This window comes from Ochotona curzoniae, unplaced genomic scaffold (assembly GCF_017591425.1).
Source record: "Ochotona curzoniae isolate NIBS_2020 unplaced genomic scaffold, NIBS_Ocur_1.0 contig_3819, whole genome shotgun sequence".
NCBI lineage: Eukaryota > Metazoa > Chordata > Mammalia > Lagomorpha > Ochotonidae > Ochotona > Ochotona curzoniae.
Genome location: NW_024466004.1, coordinates 49,820,097 through 49,834,213, shown reverse-complemented (window position 1 = coordinate 49,834,213; position 14,117 = coordinate 49,820,097).

The window sequence follows — 14,117 nt, the reverse complement described above, 5'->3', positions numbered from 1 at the left end:
CCTTAAATCAGAAGAGTAAGACTGGCAGCAGGTTAAGCAGTCTGCATACTGTACCCATTCGTGTCCCAGCTACTTCACTTTTCCTCCAGCGCCCTGCTAATGTGTCTGGGAAAACAATGGGAGGTAACTCAAATACTTGAGTCCCTGACACTCACCCATGTGGGAGACCTAAATGGCTCCCGGCCATTACAGTCATCCGGGGAGTAAATCAACAGATGAAGACCACTCTCTGGGTCTCTCTTCTTTCCTGCCCTTCTGTAACTCTGCCTTCCAATTGAAAAAAATATTACCCCCCCCCCAAAAAAAATCAGGGAGCCCTGATATTGGGTAACACAAGTTTAAGCCATCACTTGAAATTCTGGCCTCCCAGAAGAGTGTCATTTCAAATACTAGCTACTCTGAAAGATGGCCAGAGTTTTTGGAGTGTTGCTATGCACATGGAAACCCTGACAGAGCTCCTGATTCAAGTCTCCAGCCTAGTCCAATCCTGGATATCGTAGTCATTTGCAGAGTAAATCAGTTGGACGATTTCAAACTGTTCTCTCCCACACACACTCTTTCTTTCAAATAAATAAATGTGTTTTTATTAAGTCTTAAAAAGAAATTTGGCTAAAGGTTTTTAACTTTTTCCTATTTTAGCAGGCATGTTTTTCAGATGGCTAGAATAATGAAAGCACTCCAGGTAAAACAGAACTAACAAGACTCTAAGAGATGCTTTGTTACATGTCCATTTGAGATGTACTTTCAGACATGAAAATGATCAACAGGGGTGAAGAATGAAAATATCTGTAAGGATAACTGGGATTAAAGAATAGGAAATGGAAACAAACATTTGGCACAGTCCTTAACTTGTCATTTAGGTTACCCTTATCTCATTTCAGAGTAGCTGATTCAAGTCCTAGCTCCTCTGCTTCCAGTCCACTTTGCTGCTTGATACCATCCTGGAAGACACAGACCATGCCTCTCACTTGGGTCTTGACCAATCACCTATGAGGCTAGAGTGGGGTTCTTAGCCTCTTGTTCTGGCCTGCCCCCAACCCAGGCTGTTGCATTTCCCTTTTTCTCTCTCTAATGAAATTTAAAAAGTAAAATAATGTTTTAAAGACCGTTTAAAAAAAAAAAAAAAGACCCAAGTAGATATATCTACCTGGCAACCTGCATTCTTAATCTTTGTGCCTAGTTCAAGTCCTTTTCTAATCCATCTTCCTACTAATGCACACCCTGTGGGATAGCATATAATGATTCAACTATTTGTTGATTTCCAGGGTTCTGGCTTCAGCCTGGCCCAAATTTAGCTGTTAAGAGAATTTGGAAAAGGAATGAGTGGATATAAGATCTCTTTTTTCTGTTTCTTTGCCTTTCAAATAAAGTCAAATAGTTTAAAAAAAAAAAAAAGACAAAAAGAGGACCAGCACAAATGCTTATGTAGGCAGTGAAATCCATTTACAAGTCATGAGAGGTCAAATTTGGCTTTGTGGGAGCTTTATTTTGGGAAAATTGATTTGTCATAGACAGACACAGAGAAGATGACCACACAAGGAAATGTTCCAGTAAAGGACAAGGTAAAAACATAACCACAATAAGCCAAAAACTAAAAAATATTATGATGAAAAGCATTGTGAGACTAGAAAACAACTGTATATATAGAGAGAAGACAGAAGCCAGTGATGGAGAACGAGCACTAAATCTACAGGTGGAGAAAGCAGAGCCAAGGCTCCTAAGGTTGGGGGGGGGATGGGTTTTAATGAGCATTAATAGTGATTTCTAACTAACATTGGAAAAGAGCAAGTGTAGATTGTGGAGTGTAAGGACATGAGTGGGCAATGAATAAAGAAGGTAATTCTACAAGCTTCACCCAGGCATTAGTGCAACGAAGTGGATGCTGATGGGGTGTGCACACTAGTTGATAAGAATCAGCTTGTTTCCTGTATTGTTCTCTGGCCTGAATACCTGTACACATACAAATACTTGCTCCCTTCACCACCACTGAGACAAAACAACAAAACTCACCTCCCACACACATGGATTGCTCTTTAATCTTACCAGTGTTGTCTCCCTCTGCGTAGGGTAGATTCTTGTTGCCTTGTAAGTAAACCTCCTCTTTCTGGTTATTTAGAGCCAACTGGAATTCAACTGTCAGAAGCAATACAACCCCAACACCGTACATCCCAGTACAAAACCACAGGAAGCCTAAATCATGGGGATCCTTCAAACCTAACAATAAGAATTGGAACATTGGGGCCTGGCGCAGTAGCCTACTGGCTAAAGTTCTCACCTTGCACACACTGGGATGGGCACCACTTTGTATCCCAGTCATCTTGCTTTCCATCCAACTTCCTCATTGTGGCCTGGGAAAGCAGAAGAGGACACCCCCAAAGCCCTGATTCCCATCCAGCTCCCTACTTGTATCCTGGGAAAGTAACTGAAGACGGCCCAAAGCCTCGGGACCCTGCACCCACATGGGAAACCAGGAAGAAGCTCCTGACTCCTGACTTTGGATCGGCTCAGCTCTGGCTGTTGCAGCCACTTGGGGCATAAATCAGCAGATGCAAGATCTTCTTCTCTGTCTCTCCTCTCTAAGTATGTATATGACTTTCCATTAAAATAAGTAAATCTAAAAAAAAAAAACAACTGAAGCATTAAAAGCAATAGAAAATGGCTATCAACTTGAGCCCCTGCACCCATGTGGGAGCCCCAAATGAGGCGCCTAGCTTCAGCATGATGCAGCTCTAGCCATTGGGGCCATTTGTGGAGTGAACCAACAGACATAAGAGCTTTCTGTGTCTTCCCTTTTGCTGCTCTTCCTTTCAAATAAATAGATCAAGCTTAAAAAGAAGAAAGAAAAATAATGTAAGAAAAAAATGAAATTCCACTAGTAGCTCTGTTAGAAGATAGACTGACATGGGACATGTGATTACCAAAAGTTATGTAGGAACAGGTGTTAGGCACAGTTGATAAGACATCACTTGAGATTTCCAAATCCCATATCATAGTGGCTGAGTTTGAGTCCCACCCATTCCTGCTGCCCTTGATTTCTTGTTACCACCACATGGGAGGCAGGGACCCAAATACCCTAATCCTTAACTCTGTCTCAGAATTTGCATTAGCAAGAAGCTGGAGTCAGGATCCAGAGCTGGGTATCAAATTTAGGTACTGTGGTTTATGTCAAGCTTGGGTGTTAATCATGGGTCCAAACCCCTGACCCTATTCCTACAATTTAAGCCTCAGTCAGTTTTTATAGTGGAGCGTTCTATATTATTTCTGAAGAACAAAGTTCCTTGAATTTAGAATAAAGTACAGATTTATTTTGTTCTTTGTGTGTTAATGTGGAAGATCTGGGGAGATTGTTCAGATGTTGGGTCAAGGTTGACCTAAGGTCTAGCTTTTGGCCCAATCACATCTAAATGGCTGACATGTTTAATATTACTCTTCAATTGCCTGGAAATTCACAAAATAGATTTTAAATGCATTTGATTTAAGTTTCACAAGTAATATTGTACCTCTAAATGGGTGTTTACCATTTCCAAGCGATTTCCTAGGGAGGATGATGGAATGTAGACCAATCCATGATTAAGCAGAATCCATAGCAGTTCCTTCTCAATCATAGTTCTGCAAATCCACAACTCTGTATTTCCTTTGTTACTGTATTATTTGTGTGTGCTTATATTATCTGAACTTGTTTAGCCACCTACATGCAAGTCCTGATCATTTTAAAAAATATTTATTTATTTGAGTTATGAAGAGAAAGGGAGAGAGAGCAAGAGATCCTCTGTCCACTAGAAGATCCTGGCTCACTCCCCAAGTAGCTGCAACAGCCAGGGTTTGGCCAGGGCTGAGCTAAGTGAAACCGAGGAGTCATCAATCGGGTGTAGGGCCCAAGCGCTTGGGCCCTCTTCCACTGCTTCTCCTGGCACAATAGCAGGGAACTGGATTAGAAGCAGAGCAGCTGGGACTCAAACGGGTACTCACGTGAGGTGATAGACTGAAAAGAATGGCTTAACCTGCTGTTTCGAAGTGCTGGGCCCAGATCCTGGTCATTGAAAACCAATTTAGGTGCCTTGAGTGACTGCACCATTTGGGTCCAAGTTATATTGAAAGCAGTTTTTAGCAATTTAAGGATTGCAATCTGATGTAACATGAGTTGTATTCCTGATCTTTTAACCCAAATACAGTTGACTCTTGGCTTTGAAACAGTGTACTTTCCAGAACTGAAGGACTGTGCTACCAGGTCTGGAATGCCCTACAACTGATGACCTATTTTCCCGATTAGCCTCATAGATGGTAAATGTTTTTCCTTTGAAAGGTGAATGGAGTTTCTGAAATAACCAAATAATTCATGAGAATAAGATGGTTTTCGACACTGAGGAATACTATCAAAAAAATAAAACATCTTTTCTCATGACCTGTAAGTGCCAAAAACAATAAGAAAAGAGAGGTGCTAGAAATAGTCGTCATGGCAGTTCATCAGTGTTGGTGTGTATTCTCCATAAGTAAAAACCTAAATAAAATAACACAAATCATTTGGTAGATATATAAGTTCTAAATTTCTGATAGCTTTTTATTAAAATTATATGCATGCGTGAGTTTGGGGTTTGGGGCGGGTTCTTTTATTCTGTAGGGAGAAAAAAATGTTTCAGTTACACAAAAGAGAGGTTAGATTGAAATGAGGGAGGAAAAGGAAAAACTTGATTGTCATAAAATACTGAACAGGAAAACTAGCAGCAGAGATCGCATTAATCAGTGTCTGCCTTGACATGGCTGTCTGTCAAACTCCAGACACAGTAGAAAGCAGTCATGGCATAATCCTTACAAGGTCTGGAACTGATACTGCATGAAACCAGTTACTAGTCATTTTAACAAAGGATGCCAGAACGTTAATGGAGCTTTCAAATAAGCTCTGATAGTTACAATGCAAAAATGGCCTAATTGTAGATAGTTTCGCAGGGATATGTTTCTTTACCTGTATTATTATCAGAAATTATGGTCTGTTACCTATGACAATGCAGTTTCACCAGGGATCTACCAGAGACAGGGAAAAAAAAAAAACATTTGAATTTGTATATCAAGATAAGCAGTTTGGGCATTTCTTCTTGTCTCTTTTCTAACGATTTTCATAATGCTACCTCAACTCTGTATTGTATTTGATTTGGAGAAGTAGGGTAATGTTGCTGACTAACTCCCTCTGTTGCCATTCCTCACCCTAAGAGTGGAGGTCATCCTTGGCCAGGCTTACTCTCAGAAAAGTCAGTTGTTTTGTCTTGGAAAGAACAATGAACTCTATCACTCTACACACCATGCCTAATATAGGGTAATTACTAATTTTGCTGAATCATTTCTGTGAAAATACTTAGGAAACAATAAAAAACGACAAAGAGTTTAGTGCAAATGAGTGTCTAAGGTGACAAATAAACTTGCTACCCTCAGGACAGGTTCTATTCGTATATGCCAATCAGGAAGTAAAGGAAGAATTCACCTCACCTCTCATACATACCCTCACACACACACACACACACAAAAAAAAAATAGTCCTGCCCATTGAGGTGTTCATTTGTGTGGTGTTCCTCTGTGCTACAAGACTTGCACCTTTCAAAATGCAAATGCATTTGCACTTTGTGCTGTGGTTCAGCACACACAGGAATGCACGTTACCTCTTTGGGACTTTTCTGAGGGCACCTCCTGGGATCATATTTTAACAGAACACTAAAGGACACCTAGAGGGCCCACACTGTGGATGGGAACTGTGAGTGCCTTATTTCTATCCTCTGCATTCTGAAGACAAACTCAAAGTTTCAGTTTCGTTGAGAACAGGTTTCTTTTTTCCTTCCTTCCCTCCTTCCTTCTTCTGTTTCTTTTTCTTTCTTTCCTTCCTTTTTCTTTCTTCCTTTCTTTTTTTTCCTTTTCTTTTTTTTCTTTCTACCTCTCTCCTCCTTTCTTCCTTTCTTTTCCTTTCATTCTCATTCTTTCTCCCTCCTCTATTTCTTCCCTCCCCCCAACACCTTCTGTGTGTGTGTGTGTGTTGTTCATTGAAAGAATAATAGAGAGAGAACATTCTTATATCCACTGTTTCACTTTTCAAATGCCACAGCAGCCAGAATTGGGCCAGACAAAACCAGAAGCTAAGAACTCCATCAGGGTTGCCTACCTCCATCCATCAGGATGGGCTAAATACTTTGTCCATCAGCTGTCACCTTGCCAGTCACATCACATCAGCAAGAAGCTGGTTGAGAAACCCCGAAAAGCCAGGACTCAAACTGGCATTCCAATATGGATGCCCACATCACAAACAGCAGTTTAACCTTCTGTGCCACAAGGCCAGCCCCATCAAAGACTAGTCCTGGTGTTAAAATCAGCAAAAACAGAGAGCAGAAACAGAAAGCCTGTGGAGAATAAGAAAGAGTGTGGGACACCTTACATTTTCGCCAAGTGTTTCAAGCAAATTTATAATGTCCTTGAAAGCATTTAAAACAAAAGCTTTAAAATGGAAAGCAATACCTACTCTGCTAATCTTCCTGGGAATCATACTGCTCCCATGCTTGTATATACATGCAATAAATTTACTCAAGTTCAGTAAAAACCTACACCCTTTTTGTTTAGAAGGAAATGCTTGATTTTTGCTTCAAAATAAATTATTTTTTACAGTATTTTATCTATTTTCTGCAACCTAATTCTAAACAAAGCTAAGGAGGAAGAAGTTTTCCCACTGGCTTCCCACTGTACTGTTAGAAGAAGCAATGAGAAGAATCTAAACATCATAGTAAAACCTCAATCTTATTTTCTGATCCTTTAGAAAAATGCATTCCTCTAAAACACATTACCCTACAAGTGGCCTTTGGAGAAACTGAAACATTGAAAGAAATCCTTGGATTGCAGCTAAGAACATTCTCCGCAGACAATTCTAATCAATTACAGAAACATTACTGTATCCAGATCATGTAATACACCACAGTGATGATCCTGGCTTCTGTCCATATTATGAAATGCTGCAACTCATAAACACAAGACCTGCTTCTGTTTGCATCAATCCAACTCAGAAAGGTTGATTCTCAATTGATTATCATTTTTTTGCTGAAAATGATTGTATATCTGCATCTTTCAGTTTTGTCATATTGTTATCTTTGCACACTGTGATAATTATTTTTGTATGCTTCATCCCATCCCCAAACAATACATGTGGAGCACTCATGAGAATGCATGCATAAATATTGAATGTGTTAAAGACGGAGTCTGAGGCAATTCAGAATGAATTTAAGTAAATTGAATGGAATCAGCTTTTATTTAGGAAGTCTTCTAGGGACAATCATGACATATTTAAAATAACCAACTGTTCACCGAGATGCAATCTGCACATGCATTCCAACAAATGCATGAATCAGCAATCAAGGCAGAAATGGATGCCTTTAAGATGAAGAAAGCAACAAAGGCAGTCAGGAAGATATTACCAATTACAGTAATAAAAAGACCCGAAAAATTCTTCACTCCAAAAATATCTTAATAGAAGTCATATTAAATACAATGTAATAATGATGTGATGTTAAAACTGATAAAGAAAAATGTAGTACACCCAAGTTATAACTATGGACAGGCTTTATGGATTTGATACACAAAAAGATGAGATCTGCTCCACCCTGACCAAGAAGAGAAGTGGCAGCTATAATTGGAAGTCAAATGGCTTGCATTGGATGTGGAATTAATTCTTGCAGATAACACCAAAGACATAGGCAATGAAATAGAAAATAGACAATGGGGCTTCATGGAAAATCAGAAACCTTGCATATAAAAACATATACTATTGACAGTGAAAAATTACAAATCATATATCTTTTGAGAATACTATCCATAATGCATGGAGAACTCCCAAAACTTAACAACAATAATAACCCAATTCAAGAATGGACAAAGAAGTTGAATAGACTTTTCTCCAAGAACATGTACAAATAACCAAAAAATATTATAAAAAGATGCTTAGCAAACTAATAATATCACTAATAATTTTTAAATGAAAACCAAGCCCACAATGAGCTATACCATTTCACTCTTATTTGCATGGCCACTCCCAAAGAAAGAAAAAACAGAGGAAGAAAGGGGGGGGGTGAAGAAAGAGAAGGAAGGAAGGAAGACAGAAAAAAGAAGAAAGAATGAAAGATGAAGGAAGGAAGGAAAGGAAGAAAAGAAAAAAGACAAAAACGTCAAGAAAAAAGCAACTATTAACACACTTGGAATTCATATACACTATTGGTATATATACACAATCGGTAGGTATGTAAAATTGTATAACCTCTGTGAAAAACAGTATAGTAGTTCCTGGGAAGAAAATAATAGAATTACCATATAATCTATCAGTTCTGCTTCTGGGTATATACAAAAGAAAAATGAAAACAAGGAGCAGATTTTGATGTTTACATACTTGTATTCATAGCAACATTGTTTGCAATTACTAAAACTTAAAGGCAGCCCAAACATCAAAATGTGGTATGAACAAGGGAGCAGTACTCAACCTTTAAAAAAGAAAGAAATTATGATATACCACAATATGGATGAAATTTACAGATGCTGCCTTGCATAAAAGTCACAATGAGTAGAAATATTTATATGATTCCATTGATGAGTATCTAATATTGCCACACACAGAATTTCCACTTTGAGTGCCACTAAACTATGCAATTAAAGAGGATTAAGATGGCACATTTTACATTACATGCATTTCACCTTAACCTGAACAAATATGTCACTTTACAAGAGTCAAGTGCCTTGAATTAAAACTGCAAGTTATCTCCCCAAATCTAATTACACTCAAGCATTTATTAAAAAATATTCAACGTTGTACACTAATTTGTCAGAATTATTTGTAGGAAAAAGAAAACAGTGTAATCCTAAAACTTACCAGCATGTTTCACCAAGTCATGTCATTGAGATTATATTTCAATAACCTGTGAGATCTTCAAGTAGTTTATGTGAAATGAGTCTTAAAGAAGTGTGCATGTTTCAAAACTTTGTACCAAGGTGTCTTTTCATTTTTTCATTAATTTTTGAAGTACATTCACTTTAAATGGTAAATCTTAAAATCATTGGTTCTAGACTTTTTAAATGAGATGGAGCAACTAATTTCCATCCCTGTATCATTCTTCACTAATTTATCCTGCCAGACTCTAAGTCCTAAATTAGAGTGAGGTTCTGAGGGTACAAGGGTGAGTGAGCCTCTCCGAGACCCAGTTTAAGATTATCACTAACACATTAAAAACTGGTTTCCAGCTGAATAGTGGTCCCTTTCAGACCTTTCAGTCTCCAACAGAGTGAACCCCAAGTGCTGCTGATAACCAGTTAGGGGCTTCTCTCTCCCTCATTTCCCACACTGCTGTATACTAAATGCCCAATCACTGGAGCCCACAAGCAATACAATAAAAAGGCTGCTTATTCTTTTTCACCATAAAATGTTTCAGCTTATAAAAAACATATTTGAACAAAATTTCTGTCCCTGTTCTGTCTCTCAAGTTTATTGAATTATAACATTTTTCATACATTTTAAAAGATGACTAAAGCACTAAAAATGCCATTAGTATTCTGAACACCCTTTCCTGATCCTTTTTTGTATTTCAACAGTTCGTTGCTTAGTCTGATTATTATTTTGTTTCTCTGGCATTATTGATGTACAAGTTTATTACATGCTTCTGTACTAGTGTCACATATATTCAAAAATAATAATAAAGCAGTTGTGCTAGGCAGCCTCCAAGGTGAACCCTGGGGAGCCCTGCCTCCTGGCATTCACACTGAGAAATCCCCTCCCCTTGAGTGTCAGCTGGGCTTTGAAGAATCACTTCCAACAGAGAATGTGTAACGTGACATCACTCCAAAGATTAGGCTACAAAGTGACTGCAACTTCCATCTTGGGTGCCATCCTATTCTCTTTTGGACCAGTTGCTTATGGGGGAAGCCAGCTGCTTTGTCACACTGTGTCATGAGGAAGCCTGTGGAAAGACACATATAAGTGAACTTGGAAGCAAATGCACCATGGTCTACCGTGGAAGAGAGCTTGGAGACTACCTCATAAAAGACCCTGAGCCAGAGTGACCCAGATAAACCACTCCTGTATGGACTCACAGAAATGATGAGATCATGCACGTATGTTGGTTTGAACTGGATACATGTGGGATAATATACTGTTAATACATTCATGGCAAACACCTCTTAAAATTTTTTCACACAATATTTTTTGTCCATGTTGAAATATGCAGTCTTAATCTATTACATTGTATGATTACATCACAATTTATGTTTAAGTTGATATTTTGACACTTGGTTCTAATATGCTACCACAAGTAATTGCTGCAACAAGTATTACCACTTCATAGTCATTCATTTTGAATGTTGTAAAGATACACATAGCTAAATATTCAAATTCAGATTTTAAATTCCAAATCAAAAAAAGTTAGACTCAGGAACTAATGATTTGCCTAGACTGTTAGGCCAAGTTCATATTTTCAAGGTAAGATTTGATCTACCCAGGTGTACCCATTGGTTTCTCCATAGAGACAGATACAAACAAGTGACACTGATATTTCAGATTAAAGGTAGCCCCAGGACCATATTCAAGACCATGGTTAAGGTGCAGAGGGAGCAGTTTCACATTATTAACCCGCACTAAGACAAAATCGACCTAGTCAGCAAACTCTTTGCTTTGTGTTGTTCTCAATTCATATTTCACAACAAAGCTGCAAAGGACCTGGGAGAATTCCTCTCAGGTAGATTCCCTAGGCTTTACCTGAGGAAGCATCCAGAAGTGGAGCCACTCCAGTCCTTGCTCTCCCAGGCCCAGAGCCTACAAACTCTGCACCCAGGCCACACCATGGAGTTGCTGCTGAGCTGCATGCAACCCTGAAAACCTGCTTCGAAATGGGAACATGCCTTGTGACATCTCTCCTGGCAAAACAAGACCAGTTAAAATGTCACCGTGAATTAGCAAGCATGCCTGCATGCTTCATGGTGTGACCAAGGTCTTAAAAGGTTCTCTTCTATTTTTGATTTACAGACTTTTTAAGCTGACATTAAAATTACTTCTCCCGCAGAATGTATTTGATAAAATGGTATTTCTTTTTTACACTAAACATATTTCTTTATGCTTTCATATTTCCTATCCTATATTGAAAGAAAATCCAGCAAATCATTACCTCCGTATTTTAGCTCTAGTTATAGAAATGAAGTATCCCCAACACCAACATCACCCCTATTAAACATAAAAGCACTAAAGAAAGAAAAGCTGGCTTTGCTGAGAGATGCTGATAAAGTCCCACCCCACCATGCACCACCCTGAATGGCTGTCATTGTCATGCACTCTAATTAAAGGGATGTCAGACTCATCAAAGCACTTTTGTAACCACGTCCCCACAACTTAGATTTTATTCAGGAAGAAACAAAAAGATCACGTATGGAATCCCTTATTATCTGCATCATTTTTGGAAGCAATCCATGTCCCTCTGAGAATAAATACATGTCATCTCATTGCATCAAGGGGAAGCAACACACACTAATCCCAACCTGCAATCAAAACTGATCAAGGCAGATGTTCAGAACAGAAAAGGCAGCAGGTGTCAGCCATAGATGGTCTCCTTGCCCCTCGTGTCTGGCTCCCACAAAGCCCTACCAGCTTCCACCAGCCAGCCCAGCTGCCTCCTCCCCTGAACCTCTCTCACCGTATTCCCTCGCCTGCAGAGCACACACCTCTCACTGAAGAATGTCTGGGGAGAGATCTGTGGAACAAATACAGATTCAAAATAATAGAGTGGAGGGTTAAAGCAGACTCTCAAACAAATAGAGGACAATGAGTTTAATAGAGTTTCTGGAGCTTCATTAGGCTCCGGGTTCCATCTTCCCTTAAAAGGCTCCATGGAGGCATCTCTGATGAAGGTCAACAGAACAAAGCGAGGTTACAGAATATCCTTTCTGTTGGCAAGTCATTAGGCAAGCAAATGCCTGCCTGTGGTGGAAAAGCTGATGTGGAGGGAGAGTGAAGGAGAAACAAGCCTAGGAAAGTAAAGGTACTTTTCAGACAGCAAGTTCAAGTATAAAAACAAGACCCTCTACCCATGTTGTTTCATTTGACAACATGCTCCCTACTCAATGTATGTTGCCTAAAGAGCGCAGTGCTCTCTGGAGATTAATTCTGGAAGGCTACACAAGGAATTTATGAGCAGTAGCTTCTGAGGAGGGGCCTGGAGGGAGACACTTAATGTTTAATGTTTTGCACCATTTGTTTCTGCTTTTAACCTTGTGTTTATATAGTACTTTTCCACTGAAGATAGCTGCTTGAAAATGTTTGATAAAAGGAAGTAAACTTGGTGGGCTTTTGGCAAAGGGCTAAGATGTCATTTAAGACAGACTCACTCCATATCAAAGTGCCTGGGTTTCCTGCCTGCTCCTAGTCTTTATCTATCTATCTATCATGACTAGAGCAGGGCCAGTCTGAAGCTGGGAGCGTGATTTCCCATGTAATCATCTACGTGTATGCAGAGGCCCAAGGCCTTGAGCCATCTTCTTCTGCTTTCCCAGGCGCATTAGCAGGGAGCTCTACTGGAAGTAGAGCATCCGGGACTTGAACTGCCACCCATGTGGGATGATGTCACTCAGGTGACACTGTGGCGCAGTTCCCTAGCTCCTAGTCCATCATACCTGTTGCAGGTTTGTGGGGAGTGAAACAGTGGACAGAAAGACGTGTGTATGTGTGTGTGTGCAAGCACATCTTCATTACAGATAATTTTTTGACATGTTTAAGAAAAAATGATCAAAATGACAAGCTGTTTCAAACAATCAAAACCAGAATATTGTGCTGTGTTTCCTTTACAAACTGCACTTCAGAGAAAAAGTTGACCTTTCTGGGAATAGGATTCTATCTTTGTGCTTGTCCTTAAAAAAAAAAAAAAAAACCACGTCAAGGTGCTTTCTCATATTCATCCTTATGATGGGTTGAATTATGCTCCACTCCAAAAAGTGATACACTGGGGTCCTAACCCCAACTAGGCCATGATGCAGTATCTCACAATGAGACCTTATTGGGAAACATGGTCTTTTAGAGAGGTGATCAATTGAAAATGAGGTCCGATATGACTGATGCCAAGGTAAAAGGGAAGTGTGGACACTGTCACATAAAGAGGGGAGACAATACAAAGAGACACACAGAGGACACTTTGTGGCCAAGGAGACAAAGATCGGAATTGTTACAAGTCGAAGAATATGTGGGCTGCAAGATGCTGAAGAGTCAAAGAGGACTCCTTCCCTGCAGAATGCAGGGGCAGTATGGCCCTTGCCAACGCCTTGATTCCAAACTTCTAAACTCTAGAACTGCGTTTCTGTTGTTCTAAAGCCCAAGAAGCTCTAGACAACTAACACAGCCTGTCAGGATCCTCCGGGCTTTCGCGGGCTCTCAGAGACTCCTGCTTCATCTCAGTGCTGGCAGCCTTTTGCATCACATTTGTTGTTTTCACATTTTGCTTTCTTCAAAAAAAGCTCCCTTTTGTGGTCCACACCCTAGGCCCTGCTCCATTGGCCCCATGTGGCTGTGCGCCTTGGAGTCATCATCATGTCTCTGCCCAGAGACATCCTCTTGGGCTGGCTAAACATCCTTTCCCAGCTCTCCCTGTGCCATGTCCTTAACTTTATTGCTGTGCCTACTCCGAATGCAGGATGCTCCCAGGTCATGGAGAGTTATCCCTGCTGAGGCAGGTGCCAGGTCTTCATCTTTAACTCCCAAGGTCTGGCATATAAATGCGAAATGAATTGCTCCTGAGCACAACTTCGCTCACCAGATCTCCCACATGGTTGCAGGAGCCCAAATGTTGGTAGAAAAATGATCCAGGAGAGACACATGATTTCTAAGCATGTCCAAATTAAGAACTAATGCTAAGCAGCCTGTAGTAGACCTGAAAGGAGAAATGTGAGCCATGGAGAAAAGAGGGCTTCTGGTCTGTTTCTAGCACTTCTCTAACTTTTGCTCTTCCCTGCTTGGGAAGTCCAAGAGATAAAAGAGCTCAGAGCAGCCAGTGAGGTCCTGGGACTGACATCAGACCTAGGTTGTAAATCTGCATGCTCCGGGGTATTTTTAGCCTCATTATCCCTCACTTGTCTACATA